Source organism: Cibotium barometz, chromosome 11 (assembly GCF_041138505.1).
Source record: "Cibotium barometz isolate CiBa-2024 chromosome 11, ASM4113850v1, whole genome shotgun sequence".
NCBI lineage: Eukaryota > Viridiplantae > Streptophyta > Polypodiopsida > Cyatheales > Cibotiaceae > Cibotium > Cibotium barometz.
This window is the reverse complement of record NC_141056.1, coordinates 21,194,372-21,206,472: the sequence shown is the minus strand read 5'-3', so window position 1 is coordinate 21,206,472 and position 12,101 is coordinate 21,194,372.

Here is a 12,101-nt window from a genome sequence, read left to right as displayed (position 1 = left end):
ATTGCTTGACAAGGATGATTTTCTAGGAAGAGCTAGAGGCAGCAGAGTGAAATCTACAGACACTAGGTCAAGAAGGCCTTCATCTACTCTCATGCACTACTTGCCTACATTGGATAAGGTTGTGTTCTGTGCATTCCACATGAACTTCTCTGAAGATGCTGAGTTGCCAATATTTACCTTGAAGGTGTTGTCAAGGTTCATGGGATACACTCCCCTTCAAATAAATGCTAACAAGGTTTTGCTTCTAGAGAGAGATGCTGCTCTTAGAATCTTTGGATATGCTGCAAGTTTCAATGCCTCAAGAGCAGGATACTTTCTTTGCTACTCTAGCTATGCAGCTGCAGCTGAGGTGTCAGATATCAATCTTCTTGGAGGTTATAGAAGGAGAAAATTTTTGAGATACAGAGGTGACATGCCAAATAGTCCCAAGAGAATCAAAAACTAATGTACACAATATTTTGCAAGGACTGATTATATTTCAGCAAATATTTTGTAAGAGGTACAAATGTGTTAGTAATCATTAGTCTCTGTCTTGAGGTGTTTGTGTTGTTTTAGATTGCTGGGTCTTTGATCTCATCCTTTGTAATTGCCTCCTGTAGAACCAATTGAATAATTCTTTAAGTGCATTGCTTCTTCTTTGACCACCTCCTCTTCTCGTACATCTAAAAAAGGAAGTTCTCGCTTGATAATGAGACTTTTCCATTCCTTGTGTATTCCATGTTGCAAGGGGTCCTTCTGTAGCAAAATATGGTCCATGCAAGTAAAGAATATGCTACAAAGATAATTTTTTGTTAGTACATTTAAGAAATTACACTTATATTTTAACTGTTTTGATAAGTCTGAACACTCACCAAGTAATAAGTTATGTCTTTTTCTCCCCAGGCATCTATGATAGCTTTGATCAAAAGCTTTATTGCTTTTTTGAAATCATCTGCATAAGTATTTGAACCAACTTGTTGCCTAAGGACTTTGAAAAAATTGTCGAGTTTTTTCCAAACTTCCATACGTTTGTTGGCTACATCTGGTCTACTTTTGACATTTGTGGTGATGACACATAGCTGTTTCCAGCAGTTCCACATTGCATTGACTTGTTTGGTGTCATGGTTGCTCAAAAATCTTCTCGCTTTTGCTCCTCCCATCGAAACATCTTGCAGAACATCACCTGTACCTCCAAAAAGAACAGGATCTTTTTTAAGATGCACTTCCCTACCATGGAAACCCATTTGAGAGAGCAAGGCTTTGCATTTTTCTATGCACTCATCTGCAAGTTTAGTCGGCTTAATAGAATATGCATAGTCCAGATGAAGTCTGAGCAATTTGTCCAAGATTCTTATCTCTGCATGCAATGTACATATATGCACATTTTTTAAATGTATTGGTAGTATTGGATCCCATATTTTAATAGAAGTTGGATAATCGACAACATTCACATTATTTCTGGATGGTGGTTTTCCAATCTCATTTTCTGCAAGCCATTCTCTTGTCCCTGTGCTTGCCATGCAATAAAGACATGGATATTTGGTATTTGCTCCTCCACATACACCAAACATACACTTCAACGCCTAGTATCTTCCCTTGTAATCAATCCCCTCTTCAAATTAATAAAAGATCTTGTTTCTACCTATTTTGGCTTAGAGAGAGAAAATATTCTAGAGAGAGATTATTCAGATTTTAGATATTTTTAGATGAAAAAATATCTCTTCTTATTAAAATAATTTTTCCCAAAATAGAAGTTCAAAAAGATTTTCAGAAGGTGCATTAGAAATAAATTATAATCTGTTCAAAAGGCCTTATCCTAAGAGTCCAGATTTTTGAAAAATTTTAAATTTAGGTTCCGAGGGACCAATCAGATTCATCCAAATGTATGGAGGAAATAAATTGAAGAAATAAAGAAAATTCCCCCTAAAAATGAGTAAATACTCACATAAGATGAAGAGTGGACTAAGGACCAAAGGAAATACTAAAAAAATGAATTTTTGACACCTTAGAGTGGGGATTTCCTCTCATGAAGGAGGCGCCTATTTCACATGTGGTGGAGTTTTAAATATTTCATCTCTCCTCTCTCCTAACTCAAGTCTAGTTCCAAAAAGTAAGCTAAACTGACCCAAAAATGGTCAAAATTTGACCAAACTGATTTGGAAACTTCTAGAATCAGTTTGCTTGGTTAGAAGCTCACTTTTTTTCTATAAATAAAAGCCTCCCCCCTTTGTAGAAGCTTAATAGTGTTTTATGCACTGTTACTCTACTCCTCCTCCCCAAAGCCAAAAATAGTGAATTTATTGATAATTCATTAGTTTTTAACCTTTCTCTCAAAAGAATTGGTGGCCACTCTTGTTCCAAACAAGAGTAGATCCCTCAAACCATCAAGCCAAAGGAAAGCTCATAGAAATTCAAGTAAGCTAGATATCCTATTTTTTCTTTATTCCTTTTAATGGTTTTCTAATTTTGTTTTCTTTAAAATGAAAAAATGATGCTATACCTTATTGGAAAGGCTTTCCCCCTCTCTTCATTCTTAAATTTAGCCTTTCTTTATCCTAGATAAGTAATCAAATTATTAGAATTAAACTTTTCATATTGTTTCTCTTTTAAAAGTGGAATTTGATTAGTTTAGAATGCTTTAAACCATTTGGGATAATTTTTAAGTGACTTGAGGATTTAAAAAAATGAAAAATGGTCAGGCATACAAAGGAGGCTATGGCAAAATTTTCTTAAATTTTGTGAAATACGTTTTACCTTTTATTATTCAAAAAGAGTAATCCCCCACCATTTGTGTATTCTAAAAGTGTTATTTTCATTCTAGGCATAGAAAAATGCATAGTAGAAATATTTTTATTATAAAAGTGTTATTTTCATTGAAATTTAAATTCTATGCATAGAAAGATGCATATTGGTTATTTTTTTAATTATAAAGAGTGATTTTCATTAGATTTAAATTCTATGCATAGAAAGATGCATATTGGATATTTTTTATTATAAAAGTGTGATTTTCATTAGAATTAAATTCTATGCATAGAAAGATGCATATTGGAAATAAATTTTTTTATTATAAAATTATTACTTTCACCAATATTGAATTTTATGCATAAAAGAATTATTTTTATTATAAAAGTGTTACTTTCTTCAATATTGATTTTTATGCATAAAATGATGCATAAAAGAATATTTTTTATTATAAAAGTGTTTTATGCATAAATAGATGCATAAAAGAATTTTTTTTAATTATAAAAGTGTTACTTTCAACAATATTGATTCTTATGCATAAAAGAATTTTATTATTATAAAAGTGTTACTTTCATCAAAATTGACTTTTTTGCATAAATAGATGCATAAAAGAAAATTTTTTAAATCATAGAAGTGTTACTTTCATCAAAATTGATTTTTATGCATAAATAGATGCATAAAAGAAAAATTTTTATTATAAAAGTGTTACTTTCATCAAAATTTATTTTTTATGCATGAATAGATGCATAAAAGGATTTTCTTTTATATAAAAGTGTTATTTCCATAGAAGTTGGATTTTATGCATAGATAGATACATAATTTTTATATCAAAATAAGACTTCTCTTTAATCCTATGTTTAAATCCCATGAATATATATTGGTAAATGAATAAGTAAATACTCTGTGAGAAAAAATTCTACTGTTTCATATTCTCTAGGATGGTAATGAGAAAATTTAAAAAAAACTATCGAAGTCAAAATTTTAGATAAATGATTAATTTATTCCTCATAGGAATTCATGATTAGTTTTAAATTCAGTTAAGCCAAATACTCAATGAATGAAATTCATGATTAGTTTTAAATTCAGTTAAGCCAAATACTTAATGAATGAAATTCAGTAAAGTAGTAATTGAAATATTACCCTTCGATAAAGTTAGTTCAGGGAGAACCTTTCCAGACTCAAACCCTGAATCAGACTATGACCAAGACTTAATCTCCTTCGTCAGTTTCAAGAAAAGACGATGTGACCGGTTGAGGAAAATTTCACTCAAATCACCCACCGAATTTGAAATCAAGTTAAGACCCTTGATTCTGATCTGAGGATCAAGGTTACAGAATTCAAGAAATTCTGTTGGAATTTTAGACCTGCGATCTAGAAGTATTGGGATACGGATTTAAGATATACCCATTGAATTCAAAAGAAAATCAAAACTGAAAACTTGCATAGAAACCCTGTTTTCTTAAAGGACTGTCTTACGCCAGAATGCTGGAGGGAGCATTTGGTATATGTGTTTTTCTAAGGGAAGTTCGGTTGTTGCAAACAATAGCTGGCGGCGGGGAGTGTTCAAAGGATGGCTCACGCGGCAAAAACCTACCCAGGTCTTGACCAGCCTTGGTATGGTGAAAAATGGTGTGCTTCCGATACAATGGGCGAGGGCCGACGAAGCGGTCCCTGAGTGAAGTGCCAGGACACCTAAGGAGGATCCTGGAGGGTTCTGACCAGGCGATGCACGGGCTCGCGATGCTTAGGACACCCATCCGTATGTCGTGGAAAAGATATATATGTATGATGACGAAAAATTATTGTAATCTGTTACTGGATCTTGTTGCTGACCAGCTGGTCTCGACGGAGAGTCCAAAGTAATACCTATTTTTGAGAAACAAGGTTTATAAGTTAAAGTTTAAAGAGGAGTGTGTGCGTATCTGTATTCTAAAGCAAAAGTTAAGAAAGGCATTCAATTATGGGTGGGTGAGTACTTCTCTGGTTCTACTAATTTCAGTGGTTGGGCGGTGGCTGAAACCCATAGGCTAGAATCAGTAGAGTTTTAATAATAAAATTGATTAATAGGAATACGCTTATTAGAACTTGAGTAGTTAAATAAAAGCCTGAAGACTTCTCTAATGAATAGATCAACAGCTGTGTCTGATTCAATTAGGAAAAAAGCGTTGATTTCTTCAAGTTAAGTCTGTAATAGTTTTCCTTCTATTTGATTTAATCAGATGAAGGTTAGTTAAGTATCTTGACCTCGTTAGAAAAATTCATTAAGAAAATAAAAATGTGGAATCGTCCCCGTTTTTCGAGCATGGAAAATTTTCCTGGTTTCGGTTTTCGGAATGACCACTAGCTTAGTCTCATGCCCAGACATTCGAGGGCGAGGCCCCGAGTGGGAAACCCTGCCCCACGCATGAGGGAGCTGCTTCCGCTGTCTGCCAGCTATCGGGAATCTGGTGTGCGGAGGGGGCAGTGGGATCCACAGTTGGTATCAGAGCGTTGTTGTAAATTTACGTAACAGCAACATAAATTGCTTAAAATTTTAAAGTAACTCTGGAAAATAATGTTTTCACTTGTTAATATTATGTTGAATGAACTTCAAAAATTGAAAACTCATAAATTGAATTGGAAATTTATAGATGGATACCCCGAATCTATCTGGCATTCCTGAACTCTCCCAGAGTCAGGATATGATAGCCTTTGCATTCGAGCACCTCATCAACTCTGCTACAACCCGAGTAAGCAGAGAGACTTGCACGTCATTTTGAGAGTCTTTACTTTCCTAATCCTATTGAGCGATGTCGATATATGTGGTTCTTTGGAGGACGATGTATTAATGTCAGTACCAGCAGTCAGCGTCAGAGGCTCAGGCAAAATATTTCCGTAACCATGATTCTGATAAGGCTACGGCTTGTTCAGCATGTACAACTCTTTGATCATTCACCCAGGAACTTCAGAATTTCATGCTGAGTTTTTAGGCTTCTTAGCCGCTTTATCCCTAGAAGTAGAATTAAAGCACCTCTTTTTGTAATGAAACGCGTGTACCATGGCATGTCTCTGTCTCGCAGTTTCGCTTCTTTATGCGTACGCGATTGATGCAGTGACTTTGGAGCCGTGATGCTCTATGTATATATCGAAAATTTTTGATAATAAATAAGTTTTTTTTTTTTAATTCCAAATTGCTTTCATGATTGTGAATATGGTTAATCTTGTTCAAGAAGTATGATGAAATAATTATCTGTTTAAAGATAAATCTTAAAAATTAAATAATCATAAATCTATTATCAAAGCTGACAAAAATCTTGTTTTGTCAGAGTCATGAGGCGTGCGGCTTGTGCAAGGCAATCGGATCCTCTAACCGATGTGACGAAGAGTTAGATCCGGATCCTCTAACCGACGTGACGAAGAGTTAGATCTGGATGTTCGAAAAGCCCTGCACAGATTTCAACCTAGTCCCTTCAACAAGGGTGAAGGGGAGCAATTAGGTGAAGTAGTGGAAAAGTGGATTGAGGCTATGGAAGAATACTTTGATATAACTGGCTACAATGAGAGAAGCAGGATGGCTCTCGCCAGGTTAAAGATTGTGGAAACGGCTAGGGTCGCTTGGAGAAATCACTGCGAGACTAGCCGTCTTGATCGGAATACCCAGACCTGGACCGATCTTAAAGCTTACCTCAGAAAGAGGTTTTGTCCTCTGGGCTTCCTTGAAACTAAAATGAATGAGTTCTTGGAACTAAAGCAGGATAGCTGGACAATTAAAGAGTACCATCAAGCTTTTGCTCTTCTCCTCAAATATTCTCCACAATTGGATAAAGAGCAGCTGATGGCCAGGTTCATTCGAGGAATGAACGAGCCATTGGACACCTTAGTGAAGAATGCCAAACCTGTCTCAATGGCCGAAGCTATAAGAATGGAAAAGGCATTTGCCAATTGTAGTTAAGGTCCTGCCAAAGCTTGTACCCTCTAATTTAAAAGATTCCAAACCCAGGGAAGTACTTTAAATTTTCTACCCCCAAAGAGGCAGCAAGGCCCAATTCAGAATCAGGATACTGGGAGATTCAGAAGTGAAGGAAGACCCTTCCCATAGAACACTTTCTCAGGAGCCCCACCTCTTTCAAGGATTTAGAGGGATGAGCTCAGAAGTGAGAACCGGTGTTTTGGATGTCAGGGTTTTGGTCACCAACTGAAAGACGGCCCGACTCCTGCCATGTCAAGGAGACAGGGAAGTCGAGGACTGAGAGTGCAGAGATCAGCCCCTTCCTATCAGTCAAATCAAGGTCCATCTCGTCAAAATCATGGCAATCCCAGGAGAACTCCAGCTCAGCCATCTGCCTCTGTCCAGAGTAGCCTCAGAACTCCTTCCCAGAACTGGGGCAACCAAAGAGAAAGAGTTCCGCCTCAGACTGCAGCAGCAGCCAGAGCAGTCACAATAGCAGAAGTAGTGGAAGAGAAAAGAGGACAGATTTATGCAACAATTGAAAACCAAGGGCCAAATCGCCAATTCTCAGTCATCCATAATCTAGCTGAGTATCAGGGTAAGCCTTTTAAGCTTTTGATTGATTCAGGCAGTACTCATTCTTTCATTTTCCAAGGATGCTTGCGTAAGCTAGTCTTAGAACAGAAATCATGGAAACCTATACAAGTTGAATTGGCCAGTGGGAAGATTCTTTGCACTCACCTTGAGATAGATCGCATTCAGTTCAATCTAGATGGGAATTTAATTGACTGTCAGTTCAGAGTTTATACCTTTGGGAGTTTTCGACAGGATCCTTGGAATGGATTGGCTCCACAAAAATCAAGTTGACATTCACTGTCATAATGGAACCATTTCCTTCCATGACCTTCACGAAAATAAAGTTCAAGGAACCAAAATTTCAGGATCCCCAAGTCTGCAGTTAGTAAAGGCTTCTAAGTTACTAAAAGGACTTAGAAAGAAGCAGCTCATTTATGTTGTCAAAATGAATCCAGTAGACACAAAGTCAAAAGCTAAAGAACCTGAATGGTTAAGTGATTATGATGATTTATTCCCAGAGCAGAATTAATAGATGCCTCCAATTCGGGAAGTAGATCATGTGATACAATTGACCCCCGGAGCTCAGCCCCAGTAGCCCTGCGCACGTACAAAATGCCAGTTCCTGAAGCCATCGAACTCAAGGAACAACTTAGACAACTGTTAGAACAAGGGTTTGTAAGTTATTCGAGGACGATCCAAACACATTGATGTTCATTTTCATTTTGTTCGTGATTGGATTTCTGAAGGTCGCATTCAGCTTGAGTATTGTCCTACCAAAGATAATGTTGCTGATTTGTTTACTAAGCCTCTTCCTCGACCTACCTTGGATTATCTTTTTCAGCGCGTTAGCGTTGGTCCTCCCATCTGGACCTGAAGAGGAGGTGTTGGATAGGTGTCATCTCCAGATGGTGTCATGCTAGTGGCACACTCTTTAGCCTCTAGGCATTTTTGAGATTTATAGCATTCATTTCCATTTTTTTCTATTTACACACATTTTTGGGTGGAGGAAAGGGTGGAGGAACTTTCCTATATATATGAGGCATTGTAGTTCATTTCTAATAGAAGTTGGCTAGTGGTTCTTTGATGAGTTCTTGAGTACATTGTCTCTTCTCTCATCTCTTCTTTCTCACATATAGTAGTAGATAAATGTGTCTAAATATGTTTTAAGCCCACAAACATCAAGATTGAAGCTTTAATGAAGAATTAATCAAGTGATTAACAGAGGCACTTCCCTGACTGTGCACAGTGCTGGATCTCACTAGAGACTTGATGAAATCAAAAACTTTCTTCACCATCTTGTAGAGCATGCTTAAAAACCCCCAGGCCTAGTTGGAATCAGACAAATTTGAAGTGGGTGCATCATGGAGCTTTTTCCCCAAATTTGTTGCATTGCAAATCATGCTACAGCCGCCGTTCTACACTGAAATCGGCCGATTCCTTGGAGTTACGTGGAGGGCCTTGAGTCTAGTATGTGCCTCTAAAAGGTCTTGGGAAATGAGTATGTGTGAAGGGAGAGAGAGCTCCTCCACCAGCTAGGGGTACAGAAGCTAGTTGAAAGAAACTTAAAAAATATGATTAACTCTTAATCTTGATTAGCAAGGTAATTTATTGCTTTAAAAACTAGATGGATTCTAAGCTATGGCTCTGATACCATGTTAAAATGCAAGCAAGAGTGGGCTATGGTGGATGAAATGCTAGAATTAACATAATTAGCAAGTGATTAGATGATGATTAAGATGAGATTAGTGAGAAATTAATCTAATCAAATAATGTAGAACACCATATTGGGGAATATGGGAATTTCCCAGTAGTTTGGGACACGTGGTCAAATCTTTGGATTAATCATAACTTGAACACCATTACTCCAAATTGAGCGCTCTATAGCTCACTAGATTCCATTTTTCAAGCGCTTTCCAACAATAGGTCACATGATATGGTTTTAAGAAACTTATAGGCATATTATCCAGGTCCCACCTTTTTAGTATTCAAAAAATGGGAGTTGGGAAATTCCCAAACTCACGAATATAGTGTTGTAGGCATGGATACTCAAAAACTAACAAATACTCATTAGGCCAATGCCTCAATTTATAGGGTTTATATCCACAAGATGCCAAGCATCTAATCCCATTGATTTCTCCTTGATTGTGCCACCTCCCCTACATCTGGGGGAACCTTTTCCTAGAATCTTTCCACACCCCTATATTCACTCATGCTACCCTTGATTCTCTTATCATTAGATACCTCTCACCTTTTCACTGCTACCCACTCAATTGCAGTCTCCCTTTTACAGTCTCTTGCTAAGGGCTTGTTCCCGCACACACCCATTCACTTGTATATTTCAATAAGTTGCTCCCTGAGTATATCCTACATGAGTTTGTTGAAAGTGGCTAGGAGATTTGTCAATCCAATTGGCATGATAGTCCCTACCTAGAATTGAATCTCGTGAGTATATCCTACATGAGTTTGTTGAAAGTGGCTCTAGGAGATTTGTCAATCCAATTGGCATGATAGTCCCTACCTAGAATTGAATCTCGTGAGTATATCCTACATGAGTTTGTTGAAAGTGGCTCTAGGAGATTTGTCAATCCAATTGGCATGATAGTCCCTACCTACAATTGAATCTCATCTTTGGAATATCACTCTACTTGACTCTAATTTATGTTAATAACCTAACTTTAGGTCAATTTTTAGAAGACTTTAGCTCTATGAAGTCATTCTAGAAGTTTATTAATCCTAGAAATAGGATACTTGTTCATACTGTGAGTTGATTAAGACCCTATCGGTAATGCATAATCGAAAGGTTTCATCCTTCTAAAAGATGATAAAAATTCCCTAAGGTGATACACTCAGCCTAATGAATCCTTGCTTCAACATTTGTTAGATATGTTCTTTGAGTTCTATGCACTCAAGTACTAACATTTTATATGCTCGTGTGCTTCTTGAATAAGCCATGTCTCATGGTCGATTTCCCTTTGTGGATGGTATTTGAGTAAGCTCTTCTAGGAACTCTTGTTGTTAGTCTGGGTACCTCTTTTTAATATCATCATTGAATTCAATGAGTTTAATTATGAACACCCTTTGCTTTTGCCTAAGGCCCTTTTACAATTTGCCTATTTTTATTAAATGTGACTTAGGTCTGTCGATTCTCCCTAAGGAAACTTCTTCTCGAGATTTTTTGATTCTCACAAATTGAAGTTGGCATTATTTGTTTCTAACCAATCCATGCCAAGATTACCATTATAGACCCTTAATGGCGTCACATGAAAAGTAGTCATGGGTTAGTTTTCCAATTACCTCTGAGGTCTCATCCACTTTACGAGGACTCCAAAAATCTAAAGTATTTCAAAACCCTAATTTTTTCTAAAACTCAAAGCATGTATATTTTAGCATCTACATTAACAAGTAGATAGGGATAGTAAAAATTCCATTCTAGTCACTTACAACGGTAGGTAATGATCCAAGAAGTATTTTACCTAATCCTTTCGTTCGACAATTGGTCTGACTACTACCAAATGGTTGAAAGTACCTTTAAACTATACCAATGTGGTCAACGATGCTAGTACAAGGCCATACTCATCAATTCAAAGCTATAAATTTAAGAGTAAGTTACTTCCACAACCAAGGCTCAGATACCACCTGTAAGATACCCACCCATCCCCTGGAGGCACCCGACTTGGTAAGATCAATCCCAACCCATTGTGAGAGCTATCACATTGGTGCCTCTTTTGGACGATCCAATTTATAAGAAATCTCGAAAAGGTTGGGGCTCCTACCTAACATGTTAAAAGATCTCATTTTGGTCTCTAATCTCTTGTAAGGAAATACCCGACTCATCAGGTGGACGATCCGATGTATAAGCAATCTCCACAAGATTGGGGCTCCTACATAACATGTAAAAAGATCTCATTTTGGTCTCTAATCTCTTGTAAGGAAATACCCAACTCATTGGGTCCACTCGACCACCCGCTTCCTAATGACTAAGCACATTGTTTTTGCTGATGCAAGTTACAACATGATTAATTTATTTTTTCTTGTACACAAGTTCCTTTATCCCTTAATGAATAAGTTCTTTTCCAATCAAACCATTCCACACGTAAAAAGAAATTCTTCATAAGAACAACCATAATTTCAAACCATAAAAAGAAATTCTTCATAAGAACAACCATAATTTCAAACCATCATTGGCTCACTGAGTCACAAAACAACCTAGAGCTTACAACTATCATGGCAAAAAATCACTCACATAGTAGAATGAGAAGTGTCCCCTTCACCCTCTTCTTGATATGGAAGATCTTTCCAGCTCAAGCTTATACATACTAAAAAAAGCTCTCGCCCCACCCTGTGGGGTGGGTTACCCAACAAAGGCGATTTCCACAACCTCTATTCCAAGTATTTCTAAAGTAGGTTGCTCCAGGTGGGGAGTACCCACCAATTGCCCCTGACCGATCACTAAATAGATCACATCGAAATGGTTGTCTCAAACCGATCTTATCAGAATGGTTACCCTAGGAGAGATCCCCTAGTTTACAAATTCATCATCATCATCATTCACACTTTGAGACCATGTTTTTCAACCATCTTTAGGAAACCAAAATAAACAATCCCATATAATAAGACAGTCACCTTTCTATAAAAAGAACAATTACTTTTCTATAATACGTAATAAATAATCCTAACTTCTAATCAACAGCTAAGAATTAAGATCTTGTTCTAACTTTTCTATGATATGTAATAAACAATCCTAACTTCTAATCAAGGGCTAATAATTAAGATTTGGTCCTAGTACTCACGTCATATCCTAGGTCTTAGGAACTCATACTAACCCATGGAAGGAAGCAAGACCTATCCTGTGATGGATAGACCAATTTCAAACCAT